Here is a 24310-nt window from a genome sequence, read left to right as displayed (position 1 = left end):
TGCGCACGATAACTCTCGAGCGGATCAATCGATTCGGTTCAAATTTTGGGTATCTAAATATTTTGTCCAGATTCGATTTAAGTTCGAAGATGGGCCATATAGGTCCACTCCTTCAGGTACCTCCCCCACAAATATTCAAAAATTGTCGCAAAACTTGTGGGCACGATAACTCTTGAAGGGAGTAACCGATTTGGTCCACACCTTGCCCATCGTAAAATGTGTACCAGACTTAGGTAAAGTTTCAATATGGACTTAATCGGTCCACTCCTTCGGGTACCTCCCACACAAAATTTCGGAAAAGTTCAGTTTAGGGCCATCTCTCGAATTGCTTTGATTTTTGTTTTAGCAACTTTTATTCACTGCCCCCCATACGACGGTATAAGTTTCATCAAGGGCAAGTCCATACTTCCTGAGAAAATAGCCTGAAAGTTGCAAAAACCCCCAATGACACCGTGTAAGGTGGTTGGAGTGCAAGATAACCCTCGAACGGATCTTCCGATTCGGTCCAAAATTTGGCCTTAGTAATATTTTGTCCAAACATAGTTTAAGTTCCAAGATAAGCCATATCGGTCCACTCCTTCAGGTACCTCCCCCACAAAAGTTCAAAAATTTTCGGAAAATTTGTTCGAATGGAGTGGCCAAATTAGTCCATACTTTACACATCCTAATGTATTTACTAGATATAAATCAGGTTCAAATATGGACTATATCTGTCCACTCCATCCGGTACCTCCCACACAAAATTTCGGATAAGTTCACTTTAAGACCTGCTTTCGAATCACTTTGATTTTTGTTGAAGCAACTTGCATTCGCTGCCTCACTTACGATGGTAAAAGTTTTTTCAGGGGTAAGTCCATACTTCTTGAGCAAACAGCCCGAAGGGTGGAAAACCCCCTATGGCACCATATGTAGTGGCTGGAGATCCACTTCCATAATGGTCAATGTCGATCCATTTTTTTAGTATCTCCTTCGTAAAACTTTTAATATTTAGTCCAAATCAATATTTTTGTCGGTTAAAACGCCCAAAATGTTTAAACCCCCCTAAATACATACGTATTTTGGGAAAAAATATATACACAGGCTGAGGGTATATCTCTGTCGGTAAAGCCGACTGATACTTTTTTACTTGTTTTATTAATAATTATTATTTTAGAAAATTTTGACAAAGTTAACAATAAAATATTATGGCTCAAATAGAGAAATAATAATTATTATTTAAATAATATTTTTTATTTAAATAATATTTTTTATTTAAATTTGTAAACAAATTTATTTGTTTTTTTTTTTGAAAAATGCACATATTTGTACTTTTTGTTTTGGTAATAGTTTTCTATTCCCATATTCATATGATACATAAATATTTTATCTAATCAAGTAAAATATTGTGTTTGGGTCATCATCCATAATTCATTGTTTTTGTTTTGGCGTTGGATAGACGTGCTAGACACAACAATGCCAGTGCATTGTTGTTAAAATTATAAGTTGTTGCTGTTTTCCATGCCATAAAAAAGGAAATAATTTCTTTTTTTCTATTTTCACCATTCGTGTACAATGTACATTGATAATCGTTAGTAGCTTTTTGTAGAGTTGGAGTACGTGACATGAACTTATCAAAGGTTCCCTTCCTCAACTTCGCAATATAAAGATAGGGACAATAGAGGTATTTTATTCAAAAAATATCCTCATAAGATCTTCTATTTACAAAAGATCCAAAGAGGACCCAAAGAAATATTCTTCGTGGCCCATCTCTGTTCACCTTTTCAAAAAATGTGTTTTTTTATTCTAAGAGTATTTTACCATTGTGGGGAATCATTGACAAACAGCAGCAACGAGCAAGGCGCATTTAGATAAAAAAAACGCTCGTATTTATAAATTTTCATATATACACACATTAACAAAAAATAAATACGCGCATAAATCGTTTGGCTTGTTTTTTTTAATGAAACGAAAACAAAAATAAATAAATAACAAATTTGTTGTGTGTTTCAAAAGAATGAAAAACCATTGAAAAAATAGAAAGACAACAACAAAATTCATATTGTAGATACGTTTTGACAAAACAAGACAATTACAGTGGGTAAAATTTGCATTAATTTTTTTTTAAACAATAAAAAGTATCAGTCGGCTTTGCCGAAAGAGATATAGCCTCAGCCTGTATATATTAGGGTGTTCCGGTGTTCAATAAGAAATTTTAAGTTTTTAAATTTCTTGTTGAAATGCGAGCCAATTTTTACAAATCTTAATTTGTAATATTTTCGTAATTTTTTAATAACCGTTACTGACATTTTATTTATTTTTTCCCTTTTTATTTACAGCTGATTTTACTACGATCTTGCATAATTGTAAGTATTAAATATATTTTAAATATTTTTCCAAATATTTAGAACTTTTTCAATAAATTGTAAATTATAAAGTTTTTTTTTTATTATTGGAATAATAGTCCACCAAGATTTGGCGGAACCCCTTCCTCCTGATACGTAAAGAACACCTTGAGGTCTTTTATAGCAAGGCCGCAAAGTCTTTTCTAAGAAGAACACAATGACTACTTAGAAGACCACAAGGTCTTGTCCTCATGGACCACAAGGTCCTTCTATAGACCCTTTCTGGAGGAAAGGTTGCTTATATAGAGACCTTCTGGAACAAAGGGGGTTTCTGGAAAAAACGTTGCTTCTATAAACCCTTTCTGGAAGAAAGGGTGCTTCTTTAGACTCTTTCTGAAAGTAAGGGTGTTTACAGCCCCCTTCTGATAGTAAGGGTGCTTCTACAGACCATTTCTCAAAGTATAGGTGCTTCTATTGACCCTCTCTGAAAGTAAGACCCTTTCTCAAAGTTATGGTGCTTCTATTGATCCTCTCTGAAAGTAAGAGTGCTTCTGTAGACCCTTTCTCCAAGAAAGGGTGCTTCTTTAGACCCTTTCTGCAAAAAAAGGTGCTTCTCTAGACCCTTTCTGCATGAAAGGATCCTTCTCTAGACCTATTCTGTAAGAAAGGGTGCTTCTGTAGACCCGTTCTACAAGAAAGGGTACTTCTCTAGACCCGTTCTACAAGAAAGGGTGCTTCTCTACACCCGTTCTGCAAGAAAGTGGGCTTCTCTAGACCCTTTCTGCAAGAAAGTGGGCTTCTCTAGACCCTTTCTGCAAGAAAGTGGGCTTCTCAAGACCATTTCTGCAAGAAAGGATGCCTCTCTAGACCCTTTCTGAAAGAAAGGATGCTTCTCTAGACCCTCTCTCGAAGAAACGATGCTTTTCTAGACCCTTCCTGCAAGAAAGAGTGCTTCTCTAGACCCTTTCTGCAAGAAAGGATGCCTCTCTAGACATTTCTCCAAGAAAGGGTGTTTCTCTAGACGCTTTCTCCAAGAAAGGGTGCTTCTCTAGACCCTTTCTCCAAGAAAGGGTGCTTCTCTAGACCCTTCCTCCAAGGAAGGATGCTTCTATAGACCCTTTCTCCAAGAGAAGGTGCTTCTGTAGACCTTTCTGCAAGAAAGGGTGCTTCTCTAGACCCTTTCTCCAAGAAAGGGTGCTTCTCTACACCCTTTCTCCAAGAAAGGGTGCTTCTCTAGACCCTTTCTCCAAGAAAGGGTGCTTCTCTAGACCCTTTCTCCAAGAAAGGGTGCTTCTCTAGACCCTTTCTCCAAGAAAGGGTGCTTCTCTAGACGCTTTCTCCAAGAAAGGGTGCTTCTCTAGACGCTTTCTCCAAGAAAGGGTGCTTCTCTAGACGCTTTCTCCAAGAAATCGTGCTTTTATAGACCCTTTCTGAAAGTAAGGGGTGCTTCTTTAGACCCTTTCTCTAAGAAAGGGCGTTTCTGCAGACCCTTTCTTCTTCTATAGACCCTTTCTGGAAGAAAGGGTGCTTCTTTAGACCCTTTCTGGAAGAAAGGGTGCTTCTATAGACCCTTTCTGGAAGAAAGGGTGCTTCTATAGACCCTTTCTGGAAGAAAGGTGGCTTCTATAGACACTTTCTCTTCCACAAGATCTTCCGTGCAAGACCATAAGGTCTTCTTATAGAAGAACACACGGTCTTCTTATGGAAGACTAGAAGGTTTTATAGGTCCCACAGAAGACCTCAAGGTCTTCTTATAGTAGACCTACAGATCTTCTTATTGAAGAGCTCAAATTATTTTATGCAATTCCAACCCACTGTGACTGAGCAAAACAGGTTTGCAACATTGTATCTCGATTGTCAAAAATAATCAGAAAATAAAAACAAAATTAAAAAAATTAAACAGAATTTTTTTATGAACGAAAATGGATGATCGATGGTGGGGTGTGATGGAATGAAAAGAGTGGCGGTAGTAGTAGCTGGCTGGCGTAGCGTAGTATCGCTTAGCCATGAGTACTACAAATACACATTCACGTACATACCTACAGACACACCGTTCATTATGGACAAGAACTGCAGACGGACGACATACTTCCAAACACAGATAGCGATCTGGGGTCCCCATTTTGGCAAAGTTTTGTAGATATGGATTGGATGGTGTATAATGTTTGTTTGTTTATTTCTACATGGCTTACATACAGACATGCATCTACTTGTTAAAATAAGTATGTACGTATGTATGGTATGGCCATTGGCCATATGTGCGCCATTCTCTATATTGTTTATATTTATACTAAATATTATTTTTTTTTTTATTTTTTATTATTATTAATAAATAATAATGAATCGGTTTTTGTTGTTGTTGTTATTTTCGTTTTCTTTAATTGGTTGTTGGTCGCCGTTGTGTTGTGCCGTGCCATATTATCGATCTTTTTAAGCTTTCATCGTTTGTTTTGTTGTTTTCTTCTCTCGTCTCTTTATCGTACGTTGTGTTGATTTTAATTAAGGAACGTCGTAGTCATCGTTTTTCGTTTCGTTGTTGGCCTGCGGAATTTGTTGTTTGCCAGCAGAATAAACAATTATTGTCGCCATCGCCACCACCATCATCAGCAGGAGCACCCCCCAGCACCCATAATCCATTCTCTAAAACCTTAAAATACCTTTCCCCAACCCCTTCCCACCTGATAATCACTGCAAAGAAAATTATGAATAATATGCGAAAATCATTTGAAAGAAAAGATAACAATCAACACGCTGCCGTCAATCGCCGCTATACAAATATGGTAATGAAAGCCGGCTGCAAAAACAACAAAAAAAAAACCGAACCACAAGCACAATACAATGTGGAAGCACAGCCAAGCAAGCTACCGGCATAGTTCATTGTATTTTTTGATAATCCATATTTAGGCGAAATTATCGTAGCTTTCCATTTGAAAGTAAATATTGTTTAGAGGGCCTTCTGTGGTTTTTTCACAGTGGGGGTCTATAGAATCACCCTTACTTTCAGAAAGGGTCTATAGAGGCACCCTTTCTTTCTTTCAAAAGGGGCCCGAAGTGAAATTATTCGAACTTTCCTTTTGAAAGTAAATATTGTTTAGAGGACCCACTGCGGTTTTTTTACAAGGGGGTCTATAGAAGCACCCCTTACTTTCAGAAATGGTCTTTAGAAGTACCCTTACTCTCAAAAAGGGTTTAAAAACACCCTTTCTTTCAGAAAGGTTCAAACGAAGCTCGGTTTGTTCCAGAAATGGTCTAAAGGGTTCAGAAAGGGTCCACAGAAGCACCCTGATTTTCAGAAAGGGTCTTTAGAAGCACCATGATTTTCAGAAAGGGTCTTTAGAAGCACCCTTTCTCGGAGAAAGGGTCTAGAGAAGCACCCTTTCTTGGAGAAAGGACTAGAAAGGCACCCTTTCTTGCAGAAAGGGTCTAGAGAGGCACCCTTTCTTGCAGAAAGGGTCTAGGGCAGCATCAGGCAAAGGGTGCACGCACGCTCTTTGGAAAAAGTGTCTACGGAAGCACCCTTTATTGGAAAAAGGGTCTAGAGAAGCACCCTTTCTTGGAAAAAGGGTCTAGAGAAGCACCCTTTCTTGGAGAAAGGATCTAGAGAAGCACCCTTTCTTGGAAAAAGGGTCTAGAGAAGCACCCTTTCTTGGACAAAGTGTCTAGAGAAGCATCATTTCTTGGAGAAGTGGTGTAGAGAAGCACCCTTTTTTGGAGAAAGGGTCTAGAGAAGCGCCCTTTCTCAGAGAAAGGGTCTAGAGAAGCACACTCTCTTGCAGCAAGGGTCTAGAGAAGCACCCTTTCTTTCAGAAATTGTCTAGAGAAGAACCCTTTCTTTCAGAAATTGTCTAGAGAAGCACCCTTTCTTGGTCAAAGTGTCTAGAGAAACATCATTTCTTGGAGAAATGGTGTAAAGAAGCACCCTTTTTTGGAGAAAGAGTCTAGTGGAGCGCCCTTTCTCAGAGAAAGGGTCTAGAGAAGCACCCTTTCTTGGAAAATGGGTCTAGAGAAGCACCCTTTCTTTGAGAAAGGGTCTATAGAAGCACCCTTTCTTTGAGAAAGGGTCGATAGAAGCACCCTTTCTTTGAGAAAGGGTCTATAGAAGCACCCTTTCTTTGAGAAAGGGTCGATAGAAGCACCCTTTCTTTGAGAAAGGGTCTATAGAAGCACCCTTTCTTTCGCAAATGGTCTATAGAAGCACCCTTTCTTTCAGAAAAGCTCTATAGAAGCACCCTTTCTTTCAGAAAAGCTCTATAGAAGCACCCTTTCTTTCAGAAAAGCTCTATAGAAGCACCCTTTCTTTCAGAAAAGCTCTATAGAAGCACCCTTTCTTTCAGAAAAGCTCTATAGAAGCACCCTTTCTTTCAGAAAAGCTCTATAGAAGCACCCTTTCTTTCAGAAAAGCTCTATAGAAGCACCCTTTCTTTCAGAAAAGCTCTATAGAAGCACCCTTTCTTTCAGAAAAGCTGTATAGAAGCACCCTTTCTTTCAGAAAAGCTCTATAGAAGCACCCTTTCTTTCAGAAAAGCTCTATAGAAGCACCCTTTCTTTCAGAAAAGCTGTATAGAAGCACCCTTTCTTTCAGAAAAGTTGTATAGAAGCACCCTTTCTTTCAGAAAAGCTGTATAGAAGCACCCTTTCTTTCAGAAAAGCTGTATAGAAGCACCCTTTCTTTCAGAAAAGCTGTATAGAAGCACCCTTTCTTTCAGAAAAGCTGTATAGAAGCACCCTTTCTTTCAGAAAAGCTCTATACAAGCACCCTTTCTTTCAGAAAAGCTCTATACAAGCACCCTTTCTTTCAGAAAAGCTCTATAGAAGCACCTTTCTTTCAGAAAAGCTCTATAGAAGCACCCTTTCTTTCAGAAAAGCTCTATAGAAGCACCCTTTCTTTCAGAAAAGCTCTATAGAAGCACCCTTTCTTTCAGAAAAGCTCTATAGAAGCACCCTTTCTTTCAGAAAAGCTCTATAGAAGCACCCTTTCTTTCAGAAAAGCTCTATAGAAGCACCCTTTCTTTCAGAAAAGCTCTATAGAAGCACCCTTTCTTTCAGAAAAGCTCTATAGAAGCACCCTTTCTTTCAGAAAAGCTCTATAGAAGCACCCTTTCTTTCAGAAAAGCTCTATAGAAGCACCCTTTCTTTCAGAAAAGCTCTATAGAAGCACCCTTTCTTTCACAAAAGTTCTATAGAAGCACCCTTTCTTTCACAAAAGCTCTATAGAAGCACCCTTTCTTTAAGTAAAGCTCTATAGAAGCACCCTTTCTTTCAGAAAAGCTCTATAGAAGCACCATTTCTTTCAGAAAAGCTCTATAGAAGCACCTTATCTTTCAGAAAAGCTCTATAGAAGCACCCTTTCTTTCAGAAAAGCTCTATAGAAACACCCTTTCTTTCAGAAAAGCTCTATAGAAGCACCCTTTCTTTCAGAAAAGCTCTATAGAAGCACCCTTTCTTTCAGAAAAGCTCTATAGAAGCACCCTTTCTTTCAGAAAAGCGCTATAGAAGCACCCTTTCTTTCAGAAAAGCTCTATAGAAGCACCCTTTCTTTCAGAAAAGCTCTATAGAAGCACCCTTTCTTTCAGAAAAGCTCTATAGAAGCACCCTTTCTTTCAGAAAAGCTCTATAGAAGCACCCTTTCTTTCAGAAAAGCGCTATAGAAGCACCCTTTCTTTCAGAAAAGCTCTATAGAAGCACCCTTTCTTTCAGAAAAGCTTTATAGAAGCACCCTTTCTTTCAGAAAAGCTTTATAGAAGCACCCTTTCTTTCAGAAAAGCTCTATAGAAACACCCTTTCTTTCAGAAAAGCTCTATAGAAGCACCCTTTCTTTCAGAAAAGCTCTATAGAAGCACCCTTTCTTTCAGAAAAGCTCTATCGAAGCACCCTTTCTTTCAGAAAAGCTCTATAGAAGCACCCTTTCTTTCAGAAAAGCTCTATAGAAGCACCCTTTCTTTCAGAAAAGCTCTATAGAAGCACCCTTTCTTTCAGAAAAGCGCTATAGAAGCACCCTTTCTTTCAGAAAAGCTCTATAGAAGCACCCTTTCTTTTAGAAAGGGACCATAGAAGCACCCTTTCTTTCAGGTAGGGTCTATAGAAGCACCCTTTCTTTCAGGTAGGGTCTATAGAAGCACCCTTTCTTTCAGAAAGGGTCTATAGAAACACCATTTCTTTCAGAAAGGGACATAGAAGCACCCTTTCTTTCAGGAAGGGTCTATAGAAACACCATTTCTTTCAGAAAGAGACATACAAGCACCCTTTCTTTCAGGAAGGGTCTATAGAAGCACCCTTTCTTTCAGGAAGGGTCTATAGAAGCACCCTTTTTTTCAGAAGGGGCCCATAGAAGCACTCTTTCTTTCAGAAAGGATCCATAGAAGCACCCTTTCTTTCAGGAAGGGTCTATAGAAGCACCCTTTCTTTCAGGAAGGGTCTATAGAAGCACCCTTTCTTTCAGAAAAACTCTGTAGAAGCACCCTTTCTTTCAGAAAAGCTCTATAGAAGCACCCTTTCTTTCAGAAAAGCTCTATAGAAGCGCCCTTTCTTTTAGAAAAGCTCTATAGAAGCACCCTGTCCTTCAGAAACGGTCTGTAGAAGCACACTGATTTTCAGGAAGTGTCTATAGAAGCACCCTTTCTTCAGAAAGGATCTACAGAGGCCCCCCTTTCTTTCAAAAATTCTATATAGAGACCCCATTTTATTTATTGCATAGAAGACCTAAAGCTCTTCTATGCAATAGAAGACCTAAAGCTCTTCTATGCAATAGAAGACCTAAAGCTCTTCTATGCAATAGAAGGCCTAAAGCTCGTCTATGCAATAGACTATCTAAAGCTTTTCTATGCAATCGAAGACCCTAAAGCTTAGCTACGAAGAGGAGATTTAAAGCTTTTCTATAGAAAGAAATATAAAGCTTGAAGCTCTTTCATTGTATAGAAGACTTGAAGCAACAGCTGCAGCTTTTCATTTCCTCTCTTTTCCTTGGTAGAGGAGAGGAGACCTTCACAAAGTTTACTGATCTGCTCCATTGTTTAATAACTATGAAAAAAATTATTCAGACCTTTTGTTTTCTCTATGATGTTGTGTTGTTGCTGTTGTTGTTGTTTGTGGCCTTTTCAATAAAAAATGCAAAGTGCATTTTGTGTTGCATATTTTAAAAAGAATTATAAATTTTAATTAAAAAACTTTTTTTTTTCACAGAAAGTTGTGAAAAAAAATGAAAAAATAGACATTGACAAGTTGAGTTGGGTTTGCTCGGGACGGGCTGCCTACGCAAAACAAACCCCTGGCCTGCAATAAGCGTGGCACAACTACAACATTGCCGCCATTGCCTCCTAAACAAAGGCAGGCAGGCGAGCCAGTCAGCCAGCCAAGCTAGCTCAGCTTCTAGTTTGACCCAAAACACAGCCTACACACCACAGAGTAGTAATTAACTCTGAGTACCACAGAAAAAGAAAAAAAGCAAAACTGATCCGGAGCTCTATTGTTTTGCAAGATCTTGGAATGATGGTAATGGTGTGGCTGGCTGCTGGTGGTGATTACACAGCCCATAAAGATAAAACTCAGCTTAAGAGGGAGGAGGGGAACACGGGGAATAGATCATCATAAATTTTTATTATTGACTTTTGTTACAACAACAACAACATCTGCAGAGGCATTGCATTGGCCTGCAGCCACATTCGCCGCCATGACTCAATCTCAAATTTTACATTGGCTGTTGTTTGCTTATCGCTCGTCGCTCCTCAGTGATAAACAGTTGTAATTAATTATTTCAAGCCACGCTCTGCCTAATGTTTCTTCACACACACACACACCCGAAGACTAATTATGCAATTTATGTGAAACAACAACAAAAACACAACGACTCGAAAGATAAGTAATTTTTTCATCAACGAAATTTATGCATGAATTGTCTTGTCAATGGTGGGGTGTCAATCATTTGAATGAAATCGCTCAGATCGAGGCACGCTTTTAGACCACAATCGACAGTTTTATTTTTGTTAATTGTTCCAAGAACCGGATTATGCAGAGCCATGAATTGCCATTGTGGCCAAAGACAATTGCGCTCATCATCGGAACAACAAACAAACCAGTTTAACGGAGAATCGGACAGCATAGTTAACGTTTTAGTTTAGCTACTCAAGGTGAAGCAAGGTTAAAGCTAATGATAATTGGTTTGACTATTAAAAGACTAGAAGAACGAACAGAAGGCTAAAATGGGTAATCAAAGAATAGAAAATGGGTCTATCGATAAGCTCCAAACTTCTTAACGAAGACTAGAAAGTCTTTCTTGAGAGAAACGCTTCAGGTCTTCTTTTTCATAGACGAGCTTTAGGACTTCTATTTCTTAGAATAGAAGAGCTTTAGGTCTTCTATTTAACAGACGAGCTTTAGGTCTTCTATTTCATAGAAGAGCTTTAGGTCTTCTCTTTCATTGAAGAGATTTAGGCCTTCTATTTCACAGACAAGCTTTAGGTCTTCTATTGCATAGAAGAGCTTTAGGCCTTCTATTGCATAGAAGAGCTGTAGGTCTTCTATTGTATAGAAGAGCTTTAGGCCTGAAGGTTTTTTTCTATAGAAAAAAGTGTCCTCAGGGACCTGAGGAATTTTTTCTATAGAAAAAAAGTGTCCTTAGTGACCTTAGGAATTTTTTTCTGTAGAAAAAAGTGCCCTCTGTAACCTGAGGAATTTTTTCCTATAGCAAAAAGTGTACTCAGGGTCCTGAGGAATTTTTTTCTATAGAAAAAAGTGTCCTCAGGGTCCTGAGGAATTTTTTTCTATAGAAAAAAGTGTCCTCAGGGACCTGAGGAATTTTTTTCTATAGAGAAAAGTGTCCTCAGGGACCTGAGGAATTTTTTCTATAGAAAAAAATGTCCTTAGGGACTTGATGATTTTTTTCTTTAGAAAAAGTGTCTTCAGGGACCTGAGGAATTTGTTTTTCTATAAAAAAAGTGTCCTCAGGGACCTCAGGAATTTGTTTTTCTATAAAAAAAGTGTCCTCAGGGACCTGAGGAATTTTTTCTATAGAAAAAGTGTCCTCAGGGACCTGATGAATTTTTTCTATAGAAAAAGTGTACTCAGGTACCTGAGGAATTTTTTTCTATAGAAAAAAGTGTCCTCAGGGACCTGAGGAATTTTTTCTATAGAAAAAAGTGTCCTCAGGGACCTGAGGATTTTTTTTCTATAGAAAAAAGTGTCCTCAGGGACCTGAGGAATTTTTTTCTATAGAAAAAAATGGCCTCAGGGACCTGAGAAATTTTTTCTTTGGAAAAAAATGGCCTCAGGGACCTGAGGAATTTTTTCTTTGGAAAAAAATGGCCTCAGGGACCTGAGGAATTTTTTCTTTAGAAAAAAGTGTCCTCAGGGACCCGAGGAATTTTCTTCTATGGAAAAAAGTGTCCTCAGGGACCTGAAGATTTTTTTCTATAGAAAAAAGTGTCCTTAGGGACCTGAGGATTTTTTTCTATAGAAAAAAGTGTCCTTAGGGACCTGAGGATTTTTTTTCTATAGAAAAAAGTGTCCTCAGGGACCTGAGGAATTTTTTTCTATAGAAAAAAGTGTCCTAAGGGTCTGAGGAATTTTTTTCTATAGAAAAAAGTGTCCTCAGGGCCTGAGGAATTTTTTTCTATAGAAAAAAGTGTCCTCAGGGCCTGAGGAATTTTTTTCTGTAGAAAAAAAGTGTCCTCAGGGATTTGAGGAATTTTTTTCTATAGAAAAAAGTGTCCTCAGGGACCTGAGGAATTTTTTTCTATAGAAAAAAAGTGTCCTCAGGAACCTGAGGAATTTTTTTCTATAGAAAAAAGAGGACTCAGAAAACGGAGGAATTTTTTTCTATAGAAAAAAGTGTCCTCAGAAAACTGAGGAATTTTTTTCTATAGAAAAGTGTCCTCAGGGACCTGAGGAATTTTTTTTATATAGAAAAAGTGTCCTCAGTAATATGAAGAATTGCTTTCTATAGAAAAAAGTGTCCTCAGGGACCTGAGGAATTTTTTTCTATTGAAAAAAGCGTCATCAGGAACCTGAGGAATTTTTTTCTATAGAAAAAAGTGTCATCGGGACCTGAGGATTTTTTTCTATAGAAAATGTGTCCACATGGAACTGAAGAATTTTTTCTATAGAAAAAAGTGTCCTCAGGGACCTGAGGAATTTTTTTTTCTATAGAAAAAAGTGTCCTCAGGGACCTGAGGAATTTTTTTCTATAGAAAAAAGTATCCTCAGTAACCTGAAGAATTGATTTCTATAGAAAAAAGTGTTCTCTAGGACCTGAGAAATCTTTTCTATAGAAAAAAGTGTCCTCAGGGACCTGAGGAATTTTTTTCTATAGAAAAAGTGTCATCGGGACCTGAGGAATTTTTTTCCATAGAAAAAAGTGTCCTGAGGGACCTGAGGATTTTTTTTTCTATAGAAAAAAGTGTCCTCAGGGACCTGAGGAATTTTTTTCTATAGAAAAAAGTGTCCTCAGTGACCTGAGGAATTTTTTTCTATAGAAAAAAGTGTCCTCAGGGACCTGAGGAATTTTTTTCTATAGAAAAAAGTGTCCTCAGGGACCTGAGGAATTTTTTTCTATAGAAAAAAGTGTCCTCAGGGACCTGAGGAATTTTTTTCTATAGAAAAAAGTGTCCTCAGGGACCTGAGGAATTTTTTTCTATAGAAAAAAGTGTCCTCAGGGACCTGAGGAATTTTTTTCTATAGAAAAAAGTGTCCTCAGGGACCTGAGGAATTTTTTTCTATAGAAAAAAGTGTCCTCAGGGACCTGAGGAATTTTTTTCTATAGAAAAAAGTGTCCTCAGGGACCTGAGGAATTTTTTTCTATAGAAAAAAGTGTCATCGGGACCTGAGGAATTTTTTTCCATAGAAAAAAGTGTCCTGAGGGACCTGAGGATTTTTTTTCTATAGAAAAAAGTGTCCTCAGGGACCTGAGGAATTTTTTTCTATAGAAAAAAGTGTCCTCAGGGAACTGAGGAATTTTTTTCTATAGAAAAAAGTGTCCTCAGGGACCTGAGGAATTTTTTTCTATAGAAAAAAGTGTCCTCAGGGACCTGAGGAATTTTTTTCTATAGAAAAAAGTGTCCTCAGGGACCTGAGGAATTTTTTTCTATAGAAAAAAGTGTCCTCAGGGACCTGAGGAATTTTTTTCTATAGAAAAAAGTGTCCTCAGGGACCTGAGGAATTTTTTTCTATAGAAAAAAGTGTCCTCAGGGACCTGAGGAATTTTTTTCTATAGAAAAAAGTGTCCTCAGGGACCTGAGGAATTTTTTTCTATAGAAAAAAGTGTCCTCAGGGAACTGAGGAATTTTTTTCTATAGAAAAAAGTGTCATCAGGGCCTGAGGATTTTGTTTTCTATAGAAAAAAGTGTCCTCAGGGCCTGAGGATTTTGTTTTCTATAGAAAAAAGTGTCCTCAGGGACCTGGGAAATTTTTTTCCTAGAGAAAAAGGTGTCCTCATTTTTTATAGCAGAAACTATCCTCAGCGGTCTGGGAAATTTTTTTTCTATAGAAAAAATTTTCCTCAGCGACCGACCTGCTTCTATAGACCCCTTCTTAAAGAGAAGGTTCTTCTATAGACCCTCTCATAAAAGAACTTTAGGTCTCCCATCGTAGAATAGAATATCTTTAGGTCCTTATTTCATAAAATAGAAGTGCTTTGGGTCTTTTATTGATAGAATTTAAGAGCTTTAGTTCCTTTTGGTATTGACTTTTTCACTTCCTACTTCTGATATTTCCTTCTCCCCTTCCAATTCCTTTATTAGCAACACTCTTTTCAATTAGGGTCATCTTTAGTTTGTGAGGCACTAATTGCGATCATCTGGCTAATCACATGGGAGAGAAGCTGCCACTCTCTCCCCCATCCACCTTTTCTTACTTTGTATTAAAAAATTTTCACAACGGCGACCAATGACAATTATATTTGCCTTAATTAGTGTTTAATTTCATGTTGTTGTTGTATGTGGCTTCTTTTATTTGACAATTTAATGTTGCAATAAAAACAACTACAACATAAACGTATGCTACAAAACTATGCTGCTGCTGGGCCCATGGATACTCGGCGGCAACAACGACGTTGGTTGTTGAATAAAAAGCTTTGCTGCTGCTGCTTGTCGTTGTCGGTCGCATTGAATGATAGACAGATGGACAGCACAAAGTGAGTTTGCAATGGTTGACATCTCTCATCGTTCACCACATCATTGTTGTCGTCGTCATCGTTGTTGTTGTTGTTGTCGTTGCAACAAGAGCCCAACAACCGTTTAATGGGATTGTTTCTTCGGCTAGCAACAACTAAAATAACTACACACAACACAGCAAGGAATGAAAAACAACACAAAAAGAATCCAGAAACGAAAAAGAGGAATACATAGTAGGAAAAGAGTTGTTGTAGCCGTCGTCGTAGTAAAGCCCATAAAAAATGCACTTTTTGCAGCAATGAAGAACGAATCCGAGAATCCCTTTTTGATAAGACGTAGCACATTTACACATGATTACTCGGGTAGGTGGTGGTAGGGAGGGGGAAGTGTGGAGTGTAAAAAGTATTCCAGAATAATAATGCACTACTGGCAGTGTACATACTACATATTCATCCACGCCATGTTCTCCTTGCACATGGATACCCAGCGGCAATGTTTTGTTTTGGTGGGGGAGGAGGGAGAGTGGGGATAAAAGTTGGGTATAAAAAAACACATACATTACTCACTCAGTCAGCCAGTAAAAAAAGAGTTGTGAAAATAAAAACTCTCAACTTCTCCGTCCGCCCGGGACTAACTCTGAATGCTTCTTGTTCTTCTTACTATCCTCCATCCATCTATGCAACAAAACCAAGCATGCAGCCCAACAACCCGTAATTTAAACAACTTATAACACACATACATGAAAATAAAGTAATAGACAAAATAAAACAATGAAAGAGAATCCTAAACAGTGTTGTCAATTGTTGGGAATTTAGCGTTTTTTTATATTTTATGGTCTCTTTGTGGAGCACGTAGAAATTGTGGACCAGTATAGCTGTTGTAGTAAATACTTGTACTTTGTATAATTGTCAATTGTACTGTGTTTGTAATGATTAATACTTTTATAGAACATAGTTGGCATAGATTTATTACTATCAAATATGAATATTGTATACACATTTTTTCTTTAGTCTTTCAATAAATATTCAATACATCAATAGCTCTGTTCCTTTACTTTTTTAATGGTAACAATGGTAAAAGAGAAAACTGTCAAAATTTCTCTCTCATGAACAGTTTTGCCGCAAAAGTAAAGGAACGGAATAATGGTAGATCCGATAATGTCAAAAAGAAATAAATAAATTTTTATTAATTTTCTCGTTTAGAGTTAAGCTTGATGATCGAAATTTTTTGCAAGAGAAAAAGGAAAGCCAAGGACTCGAATCCACACAGCCACTAAATTATGTGACCGGTTTCGCTGTTAGTTGGGCAGCTCTTCAGACATATCGACTGTGGAATGGCCTCTCTGTCCTAGAACTTTTGGCTTTTTTTCAAATGCAAATGTGTTTTTTATACAATAACCGGTAATTTGGCCGTTAAATTGTATTTCTTCATGACAATCTTTTTTTTGCTCTGCCTTTCAAGTTATGAATTTGGCTTTAAACGCTAACACGCCATGACAACATTTTTATACCCTACACCACTATGTGGTAAGGGGTATTATGTGTTAGTGCATTTGTATGTAACATACAAAAGGAAGCGAGATAGACCCATAGTTCCTTCTAGGGATATACATAGAATCACTTTCTGAGTCGATTTATGCATGTCCGTCCGTCCGTTCGCAACATACAGGTCGCATTTGTTGACCGATTTCGCTGCAAATTGGGGAATACCATTTTTTTAGCCGTCGGAAGATCAAGTTCGAAGATGGGCTATATCGGTCCAAGTTTTGGTATAGCCCCCATATAACGGTACCTCCCGATTTAAGGTATTTTAAGGATCTTAGCCGCATTTATTGCCCAAACCAGCTGAAATTTTACATTTGAAGTTCCCAATGGCCGCGAAATTGCTCCACTAAAAATTGTCAAGATAGGTCCACGGTTCGTTATAGTCCCCATATAACGATACCTCCCGATTTAAGGTATTTTATGGACCTTAGTCACATTTTTTGCTTGAACTAGCTGAAATTTTACATTTGAGGTTCCCAGTGGCCACGAAATTTCGCCACTTAAATTGAGCCAAATTATATCGAAATCGGTTCAGATTTGGATATAGCTCCCATATATATGTTCGCCCTATTTCATGTATTTGCTGCACCAAACACGCTATATACGTCCGATTTTGATGAAATTTGGAATGTTTGACTGAATTCGGTCTAGAAATAAGTGTGCCAAATTATATCGAAATCGGTTCTGATTTGGATATAGCTCCCATATATATTTTCGGCCGATTTCGTGTATTTTCAGCTCCAAACACGATATATAAGTCTGATTTCAATGATATTTGGAATGTGTGACTGAATTCGGTCTGGAAATAAATGTGCCAAATTATATCAAAATTGGTTAAGATCTGGATATAGCTCCGATTTATATTTTACATATTCACAGTGGTGTAGGGTATTATATAGTCGGCCCCGCCCGACTTTGATCCTTTCCTTACTGGTTTAATGGTAAAAGAGAAAACTATCAAAAAAACTGCAGTTTTACCACAAAAGTAAAGGAACGGAAAAATGGAAGATCCGATAATGTCAAAAAGAAATAAAAAATCAATTTTTATTAATTTTCTCGTTTAGAGTTTAAGCTTTGATGATCGAAATTTTTTGCAAGTGAAAAAGGAAAGCCAAGGACTCGAACCAAAACGAGAAAATTAGTTAAAAATCATTAAAAATGATCTTCGCCCTAATTACTTACTTAGCCTGCCCATTACAGAACATTTGTTCCATAGACCGAACTAAGAAAAGATCTCCAATTCTCTCTATTTAGAGCTTCGATTTCTGGAATACCGCGCCTTGTCATTTCTTCATCCACTTGTTTGCGCCATCTATTCTTTGGCCTGCCAATTCTGCGTGCAGCGCCATGTGGCTCGAATTTATACGCCTTTTTTAGCGGGTTCATCTTCGCCCATTCTTATTATATGGCCTAGCCAACGCAACCTCAGCATCTCGATACGTTTAACTATATTGATGTCGTTGTATAGCAGATACAACTCGTGGTTCATACGACGTCGATATTCACCGTCAACGCAGATTGGTCGGTAGATCTTTCGAAGAATTTTTCTCAGGCTTCGGAACCATACATCAGCACGGATAGTATCAGTGTTTTGTAAAGCGTTATTTTTTTTTTGACGAGTTGTGGCTTTGTTTTTGAAGTGCTTAAGCCAAAGTAGCATCTGTTGGCCAATACAATTCCTCTTTTTATTTCACAACTTACGTCGTTTGTTGTGTTTACGGCGGTGCCGAGGTATACGAAGTCTTTTACTACCTCAAAATTATAGGAACCAACTTCCACAGTCGGTCCGAGCTCAATGGACGCATTGCGTGTCGACACCATGAACTTGGTCTTCTCGCCGTTTACCGCCAGACCCACTTTAGCAGATTCTCCTTTGACCTTCATAAAGGTATCGGTTACTTCTTTTACTAATCGTCCCATGATGTCTAATATCATCAGCATAAGCAAGTAACATGTGGCTATTGGTGTCGATTGTGCCACTTCTTTTGACGTTTGCCTCTCGTATAACCTTTTCCAGCAGAATGTTGAAAAAATCACACGAAAGGCTGTCTCCTTGCCTGAAACCTCTTTTGGTACAAAACTCTTCGGAGAGGTTCTTTTCTATTTTAACTGAAGATCTTGTGTCAGTTAGAGTCATTTTACAAAGCCGAATGAGCTTTGCGGGGATACCAAATTCTGACATGGCTTGGCATACCTTTGAACGTAGCGGGCTGTCGAAGGCTGCTTTATAATCGTCAAAAAGGTGGTAGGTGTTTATCTGCATCTCTTGAGTCTTCTCCAGGATTTGCCGCAGGGTAAATATCTGGTCAATGGTGGACTTGCCAGGTCGTAAGCCACATTGGTATGGTCCAATTATTTCGTTGACCATTGGCTTTAGTCGTTCGCACAATATCCCTGACACTATCTTATAGGCAATAGGGAGAAGACTTATGCCCCTATAGTTTGAGCATACAGTCTTATCTCCTTTCTTGTGGACGGGACACAGGCCATCAGCTCCTGCTGGCTTATTATTCTTCAGCCGGTTTATTGCTGTCCTTGCTGTCCTCATCTTGGCTGGGCGGTATACATTCAATACCATCTTCTGGGATTGGGACTGTGGTATCTTCGTCGTCTTCGCTGCTATTGGATACCAACAGTTTTGAAAAATGTTCTTTCCATAACCTCAGCACACTATCTGTATCAGTTACCAGATTACCTTGCTGGTCTCTACAGGAGGATGTGCCAGTTCCAAAGCCATCAGTTTGATGTTTAACTCTTTGGTAGAATTTTCGGACTTCATTCTGTCTCCTGTGCATCTCATACACCAGCTTTTCCATCTCTCTCTTTTTCCTGCGGAAAAGACGTTTCTCCTCTCTCCTTTTGTCCCGATACCTCTCTCGTGCGCTACGCGTTGCTACTGATTGTAAAGTGGCCCCATATGCCGCATTTTTCTCTTCGCTAGCAGCACGACACTCCTGGTCATACCATGGATTCCTTGGTGGAGGTCTCTGGTATCCAAGAACTGATTTTGCGGCTGTTTGCATGGAGTGGGCAATTAATTTGATTAAGCAGTTGGGCCAGTTGAGGGGAATATGCTGTGGCTATCTGTTGTGACTGCAGCTTATCGATGTCGAACTTCCGTGTTGTGTCTGTTCGTACTTTGTTTGCTAAGTTTAAGCGGGTGCGTACCTTTGCTGCAACAAGGTAGTGGTCCGAATCAATGTTTGCGCCTCGGAACGATCGTACATCCAACACGCTCGATGAATGTCTTCCATCTATTACAACATGATCAATTTGATTTCTTGTTCTTTGATCTGGCGATAGGCAGGTGCCCTTATGAATATCGAGATGCTTAAATCTGGTACTGCTAACTACCATGTTTCTTGCAGCTGCAAAGTCAATCAGCCTCATACCACTGTCAGATGTTTCTTCGCCCTAACAGACAATATTTCAAATAAATCAATTTTCTTCTTTTATTTCACTTTTTTTTAAATTTTGTTTTGTTAGCGTTCGCTTTTTTCTTTTGTTTTTGTTAATTTTTTCATAATCATCATCATCATAATCGTCAAATAACTGTCCAGATTTTTTACCCGAAGAAATTTGTCTGGTAGAAGAGAACGCAAATTGTGTTCTCTCTCTCTCTCTCTTAAAAATTGATACCAGTTTTACCACTTTTGTAGGTTAAGGAACGCTTTGCAGGTTAAAAATTGTAAAAATGGTAACCTCAGACAAGTAAAGGAACACAACTTATGTAGAAGAAAACAAGGAAAAAGAATCATAATCAGTGTTGACAACTGAGTGAAATTGTTGGTGTTTTTCTTAATTTTTTTTTTTTTTTGTTGTTGAGAATTGTTTGGCTTTAGGCTTTTCATAAATAAAAATCCAATTTTCTGATTTTGAAGCTTTATTTTCCAATATTTGGATTGGACTCTCCAATCATCTTCAGGGAACTACAAATTATTTTTACAGGTTAACAACAATTTTATTTAAATATATTTCATAATTTATTTACTTGAAAGATAGTTGTGGTAACTTCTACCATGAGTTTTCTTCAACTAAAACTTGGCGCGTTTGTATTTGTTCACTGTATGTCTGTACATTTGAGCGCAGTTGTCAGTGTCTGTTTTGTAATTTAATCTAATATCGTTTGGAGCAGAGTGAGGCAGAGAACATTTTTGGGTCTCTCTTGTGCTCTCAATGAGCGTAAATTTGTTGTTGTTCACAACGTGTTAGCATCTACACAGGCTGTGAGCGATAACAAATTTACGCTCAGTTAGAGCATATGGGCTCTCTTGTGAGTCACAATGCCTCCTCCTGGTTTGGAGTGTTAATAATGTGTAACATCTCAAGAGTGTAACGTTTATGATAGTTACTCTCCTGAGTCAGTATTTTGATGTTGCTAAAATCCGGAGTGTGTTGTGTCAATGCACAGTGGGCTGCAAGCGCCGTCTTCAGTTCTGGGGGTTTATTAACTGCTTTCTGGTCTGATTTGTGACTTGACACTCTAGTCTTAAGTTTAGACTTGGTGGTGCCCACATATACTTTGCCACATGAGTTGGACTTGTCACCTTTACATTGTATTCGGTAAACCACATTGGATTTGTCTTCATCCTTAATTTTATCCTTAAGTCTGCTGAATAAACTGGCAAGGGTATTGTTTGACTTGTAAGCAAGTACATATTTTTCCTCATCATATATTTTTGATTTTCTTAATCTTTCCGAGAAGCCTTTCGTATATGTGATGGTTTTGTAAATTTTCTGTTCATTATTTGGATCTATAATTGTATTGTTAATTGTGACACGTTTAATTAAATTGTTAATCGTTATGGTCGGAAAGTCATTTTTCCGAAGAATTTCTTTAATAGTGATGATATTTTTCGAATGAAATTCTTCGTCGCTAATCTCCAAAACTCTTCTTATAAAATTGCTTGCTGTGTTAATTATTGTTCTTCGTGGATGTTAAGACGTGAAATTTATGAGTCTTCCTTATTTTTTTTTTTAACAAAAATCTCTATTTTTGGTGTTTGCGCACAACGCAGAAATGAAGGAACTGTAAAATTAATAGGAAAAGGAGAATAGTGAACAATGTTGAAAATTGTGTCGAGTTTTATTTTTGTTTTGTTTTAACCCACGAAAATTTTTTGAGAAAGCTTAAAATTTTATATGAAAACTAGCTGAGCCGGTTCCGCGTTGCTGGCCCGTTGTTTGGGGTTTTCGTGTAAGTCTTAGTAATCTATCTACATATTTATCTAGATTTTCGAATCGAATTGAAAAAAATTATGTATTCTTCTAGAAACTTTATAAAATACAATCATTTCCCTTTCTTTCAATTCATTAAAAAACCACAAATTAAATGGTTTCCAAAAAAAAAAAAAAAAACGGCACATTGACAACATTGACGCCATGTCAAACGAAATGTAAACAGCGATATTAGTCTTGTGCCAGACTATGAAAATTTGCATGAAAATGATTTGAGTTTATGGGTAAGAAGGGAGAAAGGGAGCTCCTTCACCTCCTCTCTCTCCTAAAAGTTCAAAAATTTTCATGTTTTATTTTCAATGTCTGGCACAAGAGTATGTCGATAAAGAAATAGATACAGCTGCAGCATAAAAAATAGCACCGTAGCACATGAGTACATTTCCCTTCGATTTTTTTGGCGTTTTCCTTATCAATTGGACGTATTACTGCATATATGAATAAAAGACATTATATTCTATTAGAACATAAAAAATAACAATTCACTTATTAAGGGTTTAGGGGATATTTGGCCAATATCCTGAAAATATTCAATTTTTGGCCGGTAAAAAAATAAAACTTTTTTATAAAATATTTTAATTTTTAAAAATTTGATTAAAATTATTGTTCACTTCGATTGAAAGCATAAAAATAAATCTTAAAAAGAGTTAATATTTAATCGCATGCCCTTTATTGGCGATAACAGCGGCACAACGTCTTGGCATCGAGTTGACCAAGTCCTCACATCGTTTTTTGGGGATTTTATGCCAGGAATCTTTTATCACTGCCCACAGTTCCATATTGTTTGTTTGTTTTGCCTCAGAAACACATTTTTTAATGTCAGCCCATAGATTTTCTATTGGGTTTAGGTCTGGTGACTGTGCTGGTCATTCCATAACTTGAATGCCATTATCTGCAAACCATTGTCGGGCTCTTCTGCTGGTATGCTTCGGGTCGTTATCTTGTTGAAAGACCCAACGTAAAGGCATTTCTTCCTCGGCATAAGGTAACATCACGTTTTTCAAAATTTCAACATAAATATGCTGGTCCATAGTTGTGTTTATCATATGTATGGGACCTACGCCGTAATATGAAAAACACCCCCATACCATTATGCTGGATCCTCCGTGTTTTATTGTCTTGTTTGTGAATTTTGGGTTATATTCCGCATTCGGTGGTCTTCTCACATACGAACGAGAGCCTTTTCCACCATAAAGCACAATTTTAGACTCATCTGTCCCCATAAAATGTTCCTCCACTTAGTAACAGGTCACTCCACGTGGTTTTTTGCAAAGTGCAAACGCTTCATTACATGCCGATTAGTTAAAAGTGGTACTTTTCGTGGACTGTGGGCTTTTAAATTTTGCTCCCGCAATCGTTTGCGCACCGTCTCTACACACGCCTCTATTTGTAAATACTTTTTAAGCTCCGTGGCTGCCTTAAAAGGATGTTTCTTGGACTCCCGAACCAAACGTTTTACCACACTACTCGACATTACAGGTTTTCGTCCGCGTGTTTCCACTTTTTTTCAAATTTTAGAGCATTACGGATCATTTTGTTGGAACAATGAAATAGTTTTCCTATTTCAGAGTATGTTTTGCCATCTTCATACATATCCTTTATGACCTGGCGTTTTTCCTCTGTACAATGTTTTCCACGGCCCATTATTTTTTTATGTTATTCTTTAATAATTGGTAGTTTTTCATCTGTTTTGATAATCACAACACTTTTTTAACGAGGCTCTTTATGAAATGTGCAATTAAAACAAAATTTCAAAACAAAAACACGATCGGTGCTATTTTTTTCCCCGTTATATTTTTGACATTTCTCCAATATGCGCTTAATACAACAACAACAGGTGTAAGTAAGAGCAAGTCGAGTACATATTAAGAGACTACGATACCAGCACACAATATTACCAAATAAGAAAAAAAATTGTCGAAGAATAATAAGAAAATACAGTGAAAAAAGAAAAATTAGTACGACGGTGCTATTATTTTTACCGGCACTGTATACCTATCTTCACCTGGAAGTGTTAATGGTATTATACTAGGAAACAATCACCGACAATATATAGTCAGGGACAAAAGTTTACATACACCCCCTAAATCCCGGGTATTAGGGTTAGTAGTGATTTTTATGAAATTCCAAGTATGCAGTTTTATTTCGTCTCACTAATAAACAATATTTAATAGAACAAAGGTATATTCCATAATACAAATAACGGTAAATTTTACAAAAACCTAAAAATGATGGGGACAAAAGTTTACATACACCCCAAGGAAATATGCAAATTTTATACATTTTATTGTTTTGGCGAATGCCTCTGGGTGTCTGAGATACATTTTAGAAAAAAGAAAATAATTTTTGGGGGTCAAATGCCGTTATTTAAGGTCAAACTTCTTGTATAGCTTGTTAAAGCTGACCCTTGCTTAATTCTTTGCGTTTTTATGTAATGCACTTAAAAAAAAAACACAAAATTAGTGTCAGATTACAAATTTTGAAACCCTAGAAAGCTTTGGAGTTGTTCTTGAGCAAAATATTGCTTCTTGGACGTCGATAAATGCCCGCTTTTCATCAGATTTCTCAGGAAGTTAATAGATTCCGCGGAATTCTTTGTGCAAATTACATATAGAAGGCCTTGAATTGCCTTGTAATATGGTCTGACACAATCCTCTGGCATCAATTAACTCAGAAATGTACAATTATACGAAACTTTTCGCCCCTATAGTGACGGTAATGATCATAATACGAAAACGACGTTCTTCACAGTACAAATTCCATGCTTTTTTGGTAGTGCTTACATTTTGATGCTTTGAAATCTTCGGGAACAGGTTTGTAACAGAATATTTCACATTTTTGATTCAATTGATGCCAGAGGATTGTATCAGACCATATTACAAGGCAATTCAAGGCCTTCTATATGTAATTTGCACAATAAAATTCCGCGGAATCTATTAACTTCCTGAGAAATCTGATGAAAAGCGGGCATTTATCGTCGTCCAAGAAGCAATATTTTGCACAAGAACAACTCCAAAGCTTTATAGAGTCTCAAAATTTGCAATCTGACACTAATTTTGTGGTTTTTTTTAAAAGTGCATTACCTAAAAACGCAAAGAATTAAGCAAGG

General features: G+C 37.6%; 1 protein-coding gene across 5 annotated transcripts in view; it reads left to right on the top strand.

The window, feature by feature from the left end:
* Positions 1-24310, top strand: part of cic (Putative transcription factor capicua) — a 151679-nt gene that overhangs the window by 65268 nt on the left and 62101 nt on the right. For all 5 annotated transcript variants that reach the window (XM_073976214.1, XM_073976182.1, XM_073976190.1 and 2 more), the window contains exon 3: positions 2316-2342. The gene's annotated coding sequence lies outside the window, so the exon portion shown is untranslated. The remainder of the gene's footprint in view (positions 1-2315; positions 2343-24310) is intronic.

This window comes from Musca autumnalis, unplaced genomic scaffold, assembly GCF_047663935.1.
Source record: "Musca autumnalis isolate F117 unplaced genomic scaffold, ASM4766393v1 scaffold_1, whole genome shotgun sequence".
Taxonomy (NCBI): domain Eukaryota; kingdom Metazoa; phylum Arthropoda; class Insecta; order Diptera; family Muscidae; genus Musca; species Musca autumnalis.
Note: the sequence above shows the minus strand (reverse complement) of the source record. Positions and strands in the feature narration are given on the sequence as shown.